Source organism: Salmo salar, chromosome ssa05, assembly GCF_905237065.1.
Source record: "Salmo salar chromosome ssa05, Ssal_v3.1, whole genome shotgun sequence".
NCBI lineage: Eukaryota > Metazoa > Chordata > Actinopteri > Salmoniformes > Salmonidae > Salmo > Salmo salar.
Window position 1 is genome coordinate 72,512,658 of NC_059446.1, and position 14,643 is coordinate 72,527,300.

Sequence of the window (14,643 nt, forward strand, 5' to 3'; positions counted from 1 at the left end):
TTGTAGGCACACTACTTAGAAAATAGTTTTATTTGAAACCACACTTTCTGTGCTGTTGTTCAAATAATTTGTTTTGTTTAATATAGTATAAGCTTCTGTCTTAAGCATCCTAAATAAAGCAGATTCAGTTTTTGAAAACAGGGAACCATGATGTATGATGCGGACCTCGTATTCCAACTGATTATAGGCTACTAACGGCAACGACTTACCGCTAGGGTTCCTACTTTGAAGAGAATGCCATGAGTGTGCAAAGCTGTCATCAAGGCAAAGGGTGGCTACTTTGAAGAATCTCAAATTTAAAATATATTTTGATATTGTCGTAAGGAGTGGACCAAAACGCATCTTTTTTTTATTTTGAAGGAAAAACAAAATAAACACGTATACAAAACAAACGACTCCAAACAGTCCCGTCAAGTGCAACAAACACTAAACAGGAAACAACTACCCACAAACCCCCATAGAACAAACACCCCTATAAATAGGACCTTCAATCAGAGGCAACGAGAAGCAGCTGCCTCCAATTGAAGGTCAACCCAATAAACACCACATAGAAATAGACCAACTAGAAATAACATAGAAATACACTAACATCGAACATAACCCAAACAACCCCGAAACACCCTAAACAAACACCCCCTGCCACGCCCTGACCAAACTACAATAACAAACAGCCCCTTTACTGGTCAGGACGTGACAGATATGTTTAACAGTATATTGGTTACTACATGATTCCACATGTGTTATTTCATAGTTTTGATGTCTTCACTACTGTCTACAATGTAGAAAATAGAAAATACAATGTTGAAAATAGTAAAAATAAATAAAAACACGAACGAGTACGTGTGTCCAAACTTTTGACTGGTACTGTAAATTATGGCAACATTTTGTGATGTTTTTGGTCGTTTTGGACTTCGGTGAGTTTTTTTTCAGCAGTTTGGGCACACCAAAAAATGTCTGAAGGCAAGCTGAAGTTCGGAGCCGACGTTTACGCCCTTTCATTGGTGATTGGTCAACAGTAGGGATTCTTCAATAAAGTCTTTGTTGTCGTTCAACATGAACCTTTAGCTCCCACTTCCTTATTGTGTGATAGTTATTTGTAATGGCTGTCAATGGTTTTACATTTGTTCTTAACTGACTTGCCGTGTTAAATAAAGGTTAAATAAAAAATTAAAAAATTAAATAAAACATGCCTACATGCCAAAATATATTTTTTATTCTAAAATACTTTGAATGATAAAGAAACATTTTAATAGTAAAAAATTGTTTAGTGGGGGAGTGAAGGTAGGTAAAAAAATAAATACAGAAAAACCCAGATCAGCCAAACATAGGTTACAGGATGGAAATCTAGAAAAAAGAAACGCACACCTTTAAAGGCGAGGTGCTGGCTAGCGGAGTAGAACACTAGAAAATAAAGGAAAGCCGCACACTCTAAGAGCTCAGATGCAAAAATTTAATCACCAACGTTTCGACAGCGAAGCTGTCTTCATCAGGGTATCATCAAACACTGCGAGATGAGTAATTTATATAGTGTCAAGAGACACACAGGTGTTTGTAATCATGGCCAAATATGGCCTAATATCATTGGTTAACTCAAATATTTAAAAAAATGGCATACAAAGAACATACAAAAAGACAAACAAATGGATAGCATACGATCATAGCATTTGTAGTCTAAAATGTATCTAACAAACAATTACAATGGCAAAATCACAATTATCACAAGAATGGCTTCAGATCAAAGTCTATGTTGAGACCGAAGGGAGCAAGGGTCTTTAAATTAAAGATCCAGGCAGCCTCTCGTTTCAACAATAAATTATCAAGGTCACCCCCTCTCCTCGGGAGGGTGACATGTTCAATACCAATATAACGCAGAGACGAAATCGGATGGTTTGCTTCCAAAAAGTGGGCCGCAACTGGGTAAGTTAAGTTTTTGCACCTAATGGTGCTACGATGCTCTGAGATACGTACTTTTAATTCACGCTTTGTTTTACCCACATAATTTTTACCACAAGGACAAGTTATAAGATAAATAACTGCCTTAGTGGAACACGTAATGACACCTTTAATTGGGATAGATTTCCCTGTTTGGGGGTGTTTGAAGGATCTACATTTATAAGTGCCATTACATTGAGCACAGCCATTACACTTGTAATTTCAATCCAGTATGGGCGCAAATAGACGTTGTTCAGGAATATCTTGGGGTGGTAAATCAGAGTGTACCAATTGGTCTCTGAGATTTCTTCCCCGCGAGAATACGACCAGGGGAAGATCAGAAAACACATTAGGATGGAAATTACCACAAATTAACCATAGGGAACCAAGAATATGACAGAATCGAGAAAACATAAATATACTGTAAAGTGAAACAACCTTATCTGAGGGCTGAGAGCATTTGATGTAAAATAGGAATTAGAACAAGTAGTGAATAATCGAGAATACACGGTTACAATCAGTGGCGTTAAGTCAAAATACTTTAAAGTACTACTTAAGTCATTCTTGGGGGTGTCTGTACTTTACTTAACTATTTATATTTTTGACAACTTTTACTTTTACTTAACTACATTCCTAAAGAAAATAATGTACTTTTTACTCCATACATTTTCCCTGACACCCAAAAGTACTCATTACATTTTGAATGCTTAGCAGGACAGAAGAATTGTCCAATTCACTCACTTATCAAGAGAACATCCCTGCCTCTGATCTGGCGGACTCACTAAAAACACATGCTTTGTTTGTAAATTATGTCTGAGTGTTGGAGTGTGCCCCTAGCGATCTGTAATTTTTGTTAATTTTTAAATGATGTCGTCTGGTTTGCTTAATATAAGGAATTTGAAATGATTTATACTTTAACAAGTACTGTTTTACTAGGTGACTTTCACTTTTACTTGAGTCATTTTCTATTAAGGTATTTTGACTTTTACTCAAGTATGACGATTGTGTACTTTTTCCACTACTGGTTACAATGCAGAATAGAATGGGACAAAGACAGCAAGAGTTGCATGGCTTGAGTTATTGCAGTGGCTATTTTAGCATGTACATTTTGGTGGGATAAAACAAATGTAAAGTGGGATGCATGCCAGAAAAGCTCCCAACATCTTACCACTGCTACACCTGGCTATCAGCGGAGCCTTGTCTGGCAGCGAAACAGTTCATTCAGCCTCATTTACTGCCTTTTTAAAAAACATAGCTGATATGGCTGACTGGCTTAAACAAATGTGGTTTCTAATGACAAATGAGATGTACAAACTATGGCATAAGAGGACAACAAGCGGATAAGAGGCAATCTGTAATTTCTATTAAGAGATTAATGAGCGAGCTAGGACGAGGTAGTTAATATAACTATTTGTTTAGCACATTTGAAATGTACAGCGACAGAATTCAGAACATGGGCCGTTCTTATAGTGTTCTCCCTGTACACCAAGTCAGAACCGTAGGATAAATAAATGGGGCATATAAGCAGACAATGAAAGCTCTTTCAAATTCGATGAATACATTTCTATAAAACAGGTTATAGGCTACGTGCACCACCAAGTCAGAACAGCAGGCGAAATTAAGAGGGGTAAATTGACCAAATTGTGAGGGTGAGCCACATTAGCTACTAACAGCTCATTACACAACATACACTCAGTATTACTTTCATAGCTACAGTATACATATCTCCCTGGCATATTACATCATTTATGGGCCAACAAGAATCAATTTAGAATATCTAAGACTAGCGAATTAGATCGAGATGACCTTCTCTCGCCAGCCAGACAGCTAACGTCAGCTAACCAGCGAAAAAGCTATTGGTAAACAAACAGTTATCTAAGTATAATAAGACAGCATAATCAAAATGACACTGAATCAAGGTTGAGCCAAGCAGTTTTATAACTTTAATGTTAAAATATCTAGTGTTACGATATAAATATTTCAATTTGTCATTGTTGCTAGCTATCTGGCCATCCAGAATCACAACAAAACACCGACTTCTGCCCCATTTCAAGCGTGCACATTGTTTTCGTGACATTGCTAACCCATCTATGACAGAGTATGTTTTTCCTTTTAACAAAAAGATGGTACATTTGGTTTCTTACCAACCAAACCTCTTATACAGTAAAGCACATATTCTAAACTGAATGTCATACAGTATTTTTATGTCCACATATTTGATGACCATCTATTATACATAACAACCCAGACACCCAAAACACTTTCCAAATGCCATGTTTTGGTGTGTGTATTCAGGTGTTTGTGTGTACCACGTATAGGTCATGAGTAACATGTTGGCTACCCACAGCGTGTTAAAGTGTTTCAATGAAGGTTTAAATCAGACAGGCCTGGGTAATGGTTCTGACTGAGCCAGTCATCTTGTGAATGTCTTGGTAATATCTATTTACAGCGCCTTGCAGTGAGACACCAGAGTGCTGCCATATAGACCAGTGGTTTCAAATGTCATAATGCCTTTATTTAGGCACGATAACAAGGTTCCATTGCTCTCTGTGTGTGTGTGTGTGTGTGTGTGTGTGTGTGTGTGTGTGTGTGTGTGTGTGTGTGTGTGTGTGTGTGTGTGTGTGTGTGTGTGCTTTCGGACTGGCTCAGTAGGGGAGACCAGGGGTTGGTTGTCTCACGGGTTGGTTGTCACAACTGGCCAATTCATGTTAGCATGACAAAACATTGAGGTGAGGGGAATGTATGTATTTTTCATAGATGAAAGTAAAAAAATAATATATATTGTTATTTTCTTTGTAAATGTTTGAATTATGGGAGTACCCATGAATAATTATGTTTGTTGAACAGAGAAAAGGGAGAGCTATGTTTCAAACCAATTTCTGAGTTCCTAGGTCAAGCCATGTGGTAAGTAATATCTTAACTAGCATTAGTGTTGCCTCTCTCTGACATATTTTTCCTGTCACGCACCCACACAAGCACATACACGCATACACACACATGCACGCATACATACACAAATTTACTAAAAATGTCATATGTTATTCTCAAGGCATAAAATGCTGGATTTTGTTCAATCAAAGAAAGTCTTAGCTATTTGCTGTTTGTTATTTTTCTTCATTTCCTGATACAGAAGGAATAAGTTACTAGCAAACATTGTGACAGCCAACCCCACTATTGGGCTGGTTGTCACAAGTGGACAGTGTGTTTGATGATTTATAACTCCATGTTGGAGTTAAAAAGGGGAAGAAACAGTCCTCATTTTAACCCAAGATCTTAGTCTTTATCCTAATATTGAAAAGAGTCTTGTAAGATATACTGGTGCTGAGAAATAAACATGAGAGTAAAAAGTGTGACAACCAACTCTGGTCTCCCCTACACATGATAACCTTGGGAATATTTTGCAGAACAAGAACAAGGGGTTGAGACTGAGAGGAGTTTTTCTTTTTTACTTTAAGTCTCTAGTTTAGTCATTTATATAATTTGATGATCAGGTGAAATGGACATGTGTTGGTGGTTGTGTAAGAGGCCCTCAGGTCAGATCCTATCTGGTGCCACCATGAGATCTGGGAGACAGGTGTCTTGTCCTCTCTCTAATGCTGAAGTCAACAGATCTCCAACTGATTCAGGTGAAATGCGCTGATCTGTCTATTCCTATCAGACATGGGGGTACATGAAGTTCATTCTGTTTGATGGAAAGGTTATAATGTGGACACTTTTCTGTTTTATGTCAAATAGGTTTACGGTTAGGATTAGAGTTAGGATTTAAACTTTTTTTAAATAATCTTTTTTAACTAGGCAAGTCAGTTAAGAACGCATTCTTATTTTCAATGATGGCCTAGGAACGGTGGGTTAACTGCCTTGTTCAGGGGCAGACTGTCACACTCGACGTAGTGATGGGACCAAACTGCAGCGGGTATGTGAATCATCTTCTTGTTTTATTGAAAGAAAATGAACACTGAACAAAAGAACGACGAAAACAGTCCTGTAAGGTACACAGACTATACACGGAGACAACCACCCACAAAACACAAGCTGAAAACCCCTACTTAAATATGACCTCCAATTAGAGGCAACTAAGAACAGCTGCCTCCAATTGAAGGCCAAACCAAAACCCTGAACATAGAAATAGAACAACTAGATAACCACATAGAAATAGATGACATAGAACAGTACCAAAAAAACAACAACACAAAACAAACACACCCCTGCCACGTCCTGACCAACTACAATAACAAAATGACCCCTTTACTGGTCAGGACGTGACACAGAACGACAGATTTTTACCTTGTCAGCTTGGGGATTCAATCTTGCAACCTTACGGTTAACTAGTCCAACGCTCTAACCACCTGCTTTACATTGCACTCCACGAGGAGCCTGCCTGTTATGCGAATGCAGTAAGAAGCCAAGGTAAGTTGCTAGCTAGCATTAAACTTATCTTATAAAAAACAATCAATCAATCAATCATAATCACTAGTTAACTCCACATGGTTGATGATATTACTAGTTTATCTAGCCTGTCCTGCGTCGCATATAATCGATGCGGTGCGCATTCGCGAAAAAGGACTGTCGTTGCTCCAACGTGTACCTAACCATAAACATCAATGTCTTTCTTAAAATCAATACACAAGTATATATTTTTAAACCTGCATATTTAGTTAATATTGCCTGCTAACATGAATTTATTTTAACTAGGGAAAATGTGTCACCTCTGCAACAGTCAGGGTATATGCAGCCATTTGGAGAGCAACTAAGAACAGCTGCCTCCAATTGAAGGCCAAACCAAAACCCTGAACATAGAAATAGAACTAGATAACCACATAGAAATAGATGACATAGAACAGTATCCAAAAAACCCAACAACACAAAACAAACACACCCCTGCCACGTTCTGACCAACTACAATAACAAAATGACCCCTTTACTGGTCAGGACGTGACAGTACCCCCCCCCCCAAAGGTGCAGACCCCGAATGCACCTGAGACAAAACTCACAAAAACAATAACCCCAAACTAAAGGGAGGGAAGGGAGGGTGGCCACCGTCACCGACGGTTCTTGTGCAACACCCCCCCTTCCCAATCCTCCCCCCTACGAAGGTGGCTCAGGAGCAGGGACGCAGACCCCGCTCCACCACTGGCTCACCCCACTTTGATGGCGCCTCTAGAGCGAGGTCCCTCGCCGCCGACCCCAGACTGGGGACCCTCGCAGCGGGCGACTCTGGCTGCTCCGGACTGGCGGGCGACTCTGGCTGCTCCGGACTGGCGGGCGACTCTGGCTGCTCCGGACTGGCGGGCGACTCTGGCTGAGCCGGACTTGAGGGTGACTCTGGCAGCTCCGGAACGAACTGACGCACTGGAGGCCTGATGCGTGGGACTGGCTTAGGAGGCGCCAGACTAGTGACACGCACCACAGGGCTAGTGCGAGGAGCAGGAACAGGAAGTACTGGACTGGGCTGATGCACTGGAGGCCTGATGCGTGGGGCTGGCTTTGGAGACGCCAGGCTAGTGACACACACCACAGGGCTAGTGCGAGGTGCAGGAACAGGACGTACTGGACTGGGCAGGCGCACTGGTGGCCTGATGCGTGGGACTGGCTTAGGAGGCGCCAGACTAGTGACACGCACCTCAAGGCTAGTGCGAGGAGCAGGAACAGGACGTACTGGACTGGGCTGGCGCACTGGAGGCCTGATGCGTGGGGCTGGCTTTGGAGGCGCCAGCCTAGTAACACGCACCTCAGGGCTAGTGCGAGGAGCAGGAACAGGGTAAACTGGACCCTGGAGACGCACTGGAGGTCTGGAGCATACGGCCTGCACAACCCTTCCTGGCTGAGTGCTCAACATAGCCTGGCCATACTGAGGAGCTTTTACCGATCGCACCGGCCTTTGAATGCGTCTGGGCAATACAGCGCATTTCCGCATAGCTCGGTGCTTTCTTGATCCGTCGCTTCCCGTAATAAGCACGGGGAGTTGGCTCAGGTCTATTGCCTGACTTAGCCAATCTCCCCGTGTGCCCCCCCCATTTTTCGGGGGGCTGCCTCTCAGGCTTCCTTGCCAGCCGTGTTCCCACATAACACTCCCGGTCCTCTCCAGCCTTCCTCGATGGTCCTTCTCCAGCTAGTATCTCCTCCCATGTCCAGGACTCGAGATAGCTCTCCTGTTGCTCCTTCCTCCGCTGCTTGGTCCTTTTTTGGTGGGTGGTTCTGTCACACTCGACGTAGTGATGGGACCAAACTGCAGCGGGTATGTGAATTATCTTCTTGTTTTATTGAAAGAAAATGAACACTGAACAAAAGAACGGCGAAAACAGTCCTGTAAGGTACACAGACTATACACGGAGAATACCACCCACAAAACACAAGCTGAAAACCCCTACTTAAATATGACCTCCAATTAGAGGCAACTAAGAACAGCTGCCTCCAATTGAAGGCCAAACCAAAACCCTGAACATAGAAATAGAACAACTAGATAACCACATAGAAATAGATGACATAGAACAGTACCAAAAAAAAACAACAACACAAAACAAACACACCCCTGCCACGTCCTGACCAACTATAACAACATAATGACCCCTTTACTGGTCAGGATGTGACACAGAACGACAGATTTTTACCTTGTCAGCTTGGGGATTCAATCTTGCAACCTTACGGTTAACTAGTCCAACGCTCTAACCACCTGCTTTACATTGCACTCCACGAGGAGCCTGCCTGTTATGCGAATGCAGTAAGAAGCCAAGGTAAGTTGCTAGCTAGCATTAAACTTATCTTATAAAAAACAATCAATCAATCAATCAACCATAATCACTAGTTAACTCCACATGGTTGATGATATTACTAGTTTATCTAGCCTGTCCTGCGTTGCATATAATCGATGCGGTGCGCATTCGCGAAAAAGGACTGTCGTTGCTCCAAGGTGTACCTAACCATAAACATCAATGTCTTTCTTAAAATCAATACACAAGTATATATTTTTAAACCTGCATATTTAGTTAATATTGCCTGCTAACATGAATTTATTTTAACTAGGGAAAATGTGTCACCTCTGCAACAGAGTCAGGGTATATGCAGCCGTTTGGGCCGCCTGGCTCGTTGCGAACTGTGTGAATACTATTTCTTCCTAACAAAGACAGCCAACTTCGCCAAACGGGGGATGATTTAACAAAAGCGCATTTGCGAATAAAGCACAAACGTTGCACGACTGTACCTAACCATAAACATCAATGCCTTTCTTAAAATCAATACACAGAAGTATATATTTTTAAACCTGCATATTTAGCTAAAAGAAATCCAGGTTAGCAGGCAATATTAACCAGGTGAAATTGTGTCATTTCTCTTGCATTCATTGCACGCAGAGTTGGGTATATGCAACAGTTTGGGCCGCCTGGCTCGTTGCAAACTAATTTGCCAGAATTTTACGTAATTATGACATAACATTGAAGGTTGTGCAATGTAACAGGAATATTTAAACTTAGGGATGCCACCCGTTAGATAAAATACGGAACGGTTCTGTATTTCACTGAAAAAATAAACGTTTTGTTTTCGAGATGATAGTTTCCGGATTCGACCATATTAATGACCTAAGGCTCGCATTTCTGTGTGTTTATTATATTATAATTAAGTCTATGATTTGATATTTGATAGAGCAGTCTGACTGAGTGGTGGTAGGCACCAGCAGGCTCGTAAGCATTCATTCAAACAGCACTTTCATGCGTTTTGCCAGCAGCCCTTCGCAATTCTTCAAGAATTGCACTGTTTATGACTTCAAGCCTATCAACTCCCGAAATTAGGCTGGTGTAACCGATGTGAAATGGCTAGCTAGTTAGCCGGGTGCGCGCTAATAGCGTTTCAAACGTCACTCGCTCTGAGACTTGGAGTAGTTGTTCCCCTTGCTCTGCATGGGTAACGCTGCTTCGAGGGTGGCTGTTGTCGATGTGTTTCTGATTTGAGCCCAGGTAGGAGCGAGGAGAGGCACGGAAGCTATACTGTTACACTGGCAATACTAAAGTGCCTATAAGAACATCCAATAGTCAAAGGTATATGAAATACAAATCGTAGAGAGAAATAGTCCTATAATTCCTATAATAACTACAACCTAAAACTTCTTACCTGGGAATATTGAAGACTCATGTTAAAAGGAACCACCAGCTTTCATGTGTTCTGAGCAAGGAACTTAAATGTTAGCTTTTTTACATGGCACATATTGCACTTTTACTTTCTTCTCCAACACTTTATTTTTGCATTATTTAAACCAAATTGAACATGTTTCATTATTTATTTGAGGCTAAATTGATAGTATTTATGTATTATATTAAGTGAAAATAAGTGTTCATTCAGTATTGTTGTAATTGTCATTATTACAAATAAACAAAAAAATCGGTACCAGCCTTTTGGTCCTCCAATAATCGGTATCGGTGTTGAAAAATCATAATCGGTCGACCTCTATTGCCAACATCCCGAAGTATTTCTTTATCTACTTCCTCAGAGTCAGATGAGCTAATTTTTGTCTTTGCATCCAGTATGAAGGAAGTTAAAGGTAGTTTCGCAAGCCCGATGCTAACTAGTGTTAGCACTACAAGCATGATAGCTGTTACCACAGACTTCCAGTCATATCGCTGACGCTAATTAGCAATTGTGCTTATGCTAGTTAGTCTGACTGGGGAAGTAGATAAAGGACTTTGTTGCCAAAATCCTGAAGTATTCTTTTAAGGCCAGGCACCACAGGCTAAAATTGTATTTTTGCATCTACTTATCAATTGTGAGATATTGGGGTATTTTGGTTAAAATGAGTATAAAAAAAGGTTAAAAAAGGTAAAAAAGTTAATGAAAATGTCTATTTGCTTTAGTTTATCATGCTACCATCATCAACATTTCATGAATTGTAATCCCTTTTAAATGTACATACAGTACCAGTAAAAAGTTTGGACACACCTATTTACTCAAGGGTTCTTCTTTATTTTTTACTATTTTCTACATAATAGTGAAGACATCAAAACTATGAAATAACACATGTGGAATTATGTAGTAGCCAAAAAAGTGTTAAACAAATCAAAATATATTTTTGATTCTTTAAAGTAGCCACCCTTTGCTTTGATGACAGCTTTGCACACGCTTGAAATTCTCTCAACCAGCTTCACCTGGAATGCTTTTCCAACAGTCTTGAAGAAGTTCCCACATATGCTGAGCACTTGTTGGCTGCTTTTCCTTCAATCTGCGGTCCAACTCATCCCAAACCATCTCAATTGGGTTGAGGTTGGGTGATTGTGGAGGGGAGGTAATCTGATGCAGCCCTCCATCACTTTCCTCCTTGGTCAAATAGCCCTTACACAGCCTGGAGGTGTGTTGGGTCATTGTCCTGTTGAAAAACAAATGATAGTCCCACTAAGCGCAAACCAGAATGGATGGCGTATTGCTGCAGAATGCTGTGGTAACCTGCTGGTTAAGTGTGCCTTGAATTCTAAATAAATCACTGGCAGTGTCACCAGCAAAGCACCCCTACACCATCACACCTCCTCCTCCATGCTTCATGGTGGGAACCACACATGCGGAGATCATCAGTTCACCTACTCTGCGTCTCACAACGACATGGCGGTTGGAACCAAAAATCTCAAATTTGGACTCCTCAGACCAATGGACAGATTTCCACTGCTCTAATGTCCATTGCTCGTGTTTCTTGGCCCAAGCAAGTCTCTTCTTCTTACTGTTGTCCTTTACTAGTGGTTTCTTTGCAGCAATTCGACCATGAAGGCCTGATTCATGCAGTCTCCTCTGAACAGTTGATGTTGTGATGTGTCTGTTGAACTCTGTGAAGCATTTATTTGGGTTGCAATCTGAGGTGCAGTTAACTCTAATGAACTTATCCTCTGCAGCAGAGGTAACTCTTGGTCTTCCTTTCCTGTGGCGGTCCTCATGAGAGCCAACTTCATCATAGCACTTGATGGTTTTTGCGACAGCACTTGAAGAAACTTTCAAAGCTCTTGAAGTAATGATGGACTGTCATTTTTCTTTGCTTATTTGAGCTGTTCTTGCCATAATATGGACTTGGTATTTTACCAAACAGGGCTGTCTTTTGTATACCTACCTTCTCACAACACAACTGATTGACTCAAACACACTAAGAAGGAAAGAAATTCCACAAATTAACTTTTAACAAGGCACACCTGTTAATTGAAATGCGTTCCAGGTGACTACCTCATGAAGCTGGTTGAGAGAATGCCAAGAATGTGCAAAGCTGTCATCAAGGCAAAGGGTGGCTACTTTGAAGAATCTCAAATATAAAATATATTTTGATTTGTTTAACACGGTTTAGGTTACTAAATGATTCCATATGTGTTATTTCATAGTTGATGTCTTCACTATTATTCTACAATGTAAAAATAGTACAAATAAAGAAAAACCTTTGAATGAGTGGTTTGACTGGTACTGTACATCCATAATTTCAAACCTCACTACATTAAACCACACGTCATTTAAAAAATGTACAGATAGAGATTTATAAACTTGGTGCACACCACACATAGCATGTTTCCCGTTATTAATTAGACCCATCCTAAAACTGTGTGCGCATGAACAAGCATTTAAAATGTCCTTATTTGCTGTATACTTTGAAATTATTAGAATTAGGCCAAGGCACTGTATAAAGGAAATAGCAAGGGCAAATTTGACCAACTGTCTCTGGAAGTGTTGGCAGAATGTTTTCTTTTGCAGTGATATTTGCTGTAGGCCTATCTGACCATTTCTGAAAGACAAAAACAATTACAAATTGTTGTGGATCTGTAAACATATCGTATAGAATTCAATATTGTTTTACATTTACCCGACCTAAATATGCTGCACTGTCCGCGAATTCTGTAACATTGCCTACTCATTAAAAAAAATCAACTACAGTAGGCCTACTTACAGTGGTAGCCTACACACTTAAATTAAAAAGATCAACTGTCTGTTCTCCAGGTCAATTCTACTATATGTTATTCACCTTGCTCCCTTTCAGATATACAGTTGAAGTCGGAAGTTGACATACACTTAGGTTGAAGTAATTAAAACTCATTTTTCAACCACTCCACAAATTTCTTGTTAACAAACTATAGTTTTGGCAAGTCAGTTAGGACATCTACTTTGTGCATGACACAAGTAATTTTTCCAACAATTGTTTACAGACAGATTATTTCACTTATAATTCACTGTATCACAATTCCAGTGGGTTAGAAGTTTACATACACTAAGTTGACTGGGCCTTTAAAAAGCTTGGGGAAAAAAATGACATCATGGTTTTAGAAGCTTCTGATAGGCTAATTGACATCATTTGAGTCAATTGGAGGTGTACCTGTGGATGTATTACAAGGCCTACCTTCAAACACAGTGCCTCTTTGCTTGACATCATGGGAAAATCAAAAGAAATCATCCAAGACCTCAGAAAAAAAATGGTAGACCTCCACAAATTTTGTTCATCCTTGGAAGCAATTTCCAAACGCCTGAAGGTACCACGCTCATCTGTACAAACAATAGTGCGCAAGTATGAACACCATCGGACCACGCAGCCGTCATACCGCTCAGGAAGGAGACGCGTTCTGTCTCCTAGAGATGAACGTACTTTGGTGCGAGAAGTGCAAATCAATCCCAGAACAACAGAAAAGGACCTTGTGAAGATGCTGGAGGAAACAAGTACAAAAGTATCTGTATCCACAGTAAAATGAGTCCTATATTGACATAACCTGAAAGGCCACTCAGCAAGGAATTAGCCACTGCTCCAAAACCGCCAAAAAAAGCCCATGGGGACAAAGAACGTACTTTTTGGAGAAATGTCCTCTGGTCTGATGAAACAAAAATAGAATTGTTTGGCCGTAATGACCATCGTTATGTTTGGAGGAAAAAGAGGGAGGCTTGCAAGCCGAAGAACACCATCCCAACCGTGAAGCACGGGGGTGGCAGCATCATGTTGTGGGGGTGCTTTGCTGCATGAGAGACTGGTGCACTTCATAAAATAGATGGCATCATGAAGGACGAAGTTAGGAAGTTAAAGCTTGGTCGCAAATAGGTTTTCCAAATGGTCAATGACCCCAAGCATACTTCCAAAGTTGTGGCAAAATGGCTTAAGGACAACAAAGTCAAAGTATTGGAGTGGCCATCACAAAGCCCTGACCTCAATCCTATAGAAAATTTTTGGGCAGAACTGGAAAAGCGTGTGCGAGCAAGGAGGTCTACAAATCTGACTCAGTTACACCAGATCTGTCTGGAGGAATGGGACAAAATTCACCCAACTTATTGTGGGAAGCTTGTGGAAGGCTACCCGAAACATTTGACTCAAGTTATACAATTGAAAGGCAACGCTCCCAAATACTAATTGAGTGTATGTAAACTTCTGACCCACTGGGAATGTGATGAAAGAAATAAAATCTGAAATCAATCATTCTCTCTACAATTATTCTGACATTTCCCATTCTTAAAATAAATTGGTGATCCTAACTGACATAAGACAGGGAATTTTTTACAAGGATTAAATCTCAGGAATTGTGAAAAACTGAGTTTAAATGTATTTGGCTTAGGTGTATGTAAACTTCCGACTTCAACTGTAATAGCCTATCTAATTGGCCCAATTAATGATGCTCATGGGAATTTGTTGTATGGCTTCGGGAATATGAACTCATCATGGCCAGAAAAGGTGAGGAATGTATTCTGCAATGGCATGATATATGTATAATGTATTATGTTTATAAATTAAAT